Raw genomic sequence first — 1589 nt, 5'->3', positions numbered from 1 at the left:
CCAGGACCTCATCTTGTTTACCAACTAGAGAGAGAAGGACAGAGATCCCAACCTAAAAGTCTGTGAGTCCCAGTAAGTATAACTCAAATCAATTTAAAATTTTGCCTTTGAAACTTTATTTAATAACTAGTGAAAAGTGATTACATACCATGACTTTCCCTTGTTTAAATTTTCACTTGCAGATACTTGAGGGATTGTATGTACATTTTTTTAAATAAAACACTTTATAGTTCCAACTTCCTCAACTCCCTCAAATATATTGATTTATATGTACATTAAAAGGTAAACTTCAGCTCTGTTTTATTTATTTTTATTTATTTATTATTATTTTTTTTTTCCTTTTTCGTGACCGGCAACGGATCGCAACCCTCAGTGTCGTGCCCGTACCGGACTGGGACCGGCAACGGAATCACAACCCTCGGTGTTGCTCCCGCACCTCGCTCAGCCAGTGAGCGGCCGGTCTGTATGTGGGATCCGAACCCTCGGCGGGAGCGCCGCCGCACTTCCCAAGCGGCGCACTATAGCAGTGCGCCACCGGGCCAGCCCCGATAAAGCTCAGTCAAATCCCTCTAACCAATTATCTTGAATATAACGTTGTTTAGTGTTTCTTTCACAATTTCGTTCTATGTTTAAATTAATAAAAAAAAGTTCTGTTTGTATACAAGGATAAAGTTTAATCTCGATGGCAGTCTGTAGGCTTTCCTCCTCACACAGGATCAACAACTAGGAACATGCCTTGTTCAGACTAAAATTTCTGAGAGGAAAAGGAAGTGAACTAATATTTATTAAATGTCCCTGGTAGAAGCTGATATATTATGAAGTCTAAATGCCAGAATTTACCAATCAGACCTTAATATGAAGGATTTTCTCATGATCACTCATTTTTAATCCCATTATAATAGATAAAGAATGATTTGCTATCATATGTAGCAAATGATCCCAGTGTGGCCTCTATAGCTAAAATTTAGAGTTGGTATCTTCACAGTAATATCCTTGGTGCTAGGTAATGGGTTAAAATTGACCCTTCCAGTGACATCATGTTGATGCCCATCCACACATTTGATGATTCGATTCCATGTCAGGTAATAGCAGCATAATAGTGAATTGCAATTATTCATAGGTGTATATATTATGAATATATCATATATTCATACGTAAATATATTATACTATAATATACTAGTATATAGTGCAATATATTACATAACATGCATAATAAGTTGTAATGTGTTATATAATATAATGTACATTGTATAGTATACTGTACTATATTATATAATATAGTATATACATTATATATTATATATAATTTTTCATAGACATATATTCATAATATATCCATTCCTTTATATAATAAAAAAGTTGAATAACATCCAAAGTCCTTGTGGTTACATCAAACTTATTTTTGTTCTACTATTGTGATTTTCTTGGGCTAAAACACCTTAAAACATGATAACTATGAAACAAGAGATGATTCAAATGGTGTAGTTATTGGTTCGATATCAATAGTCTGTGAGATATTTGGTAAACATTATAACATTTAAACCACTTAAGATATATAGTAGTGGTCCATTTACAAAAAAATGTATC

The sequence above is a fragment of the Galeopterus variegatus genome, unplaced genomic scaffold (genome assembly GCF_000696425.1).
Source record: "Galeopterus variegatus unplaced genomic scaffold, G_variegatus-3.0.2 Scaffold2174, whole genome shotgun sequence".
NCBI lineage: Eukaryota > Metazoa > Chordata > Mammalia > Dermoptera > Cynocephalidae > Galeopterus > Galeopterus variegatus.
The sequence above is the reverse complement of the archived record's forward strand: the minus strand, read 5'-3'. Positions refer to the sequence as shown.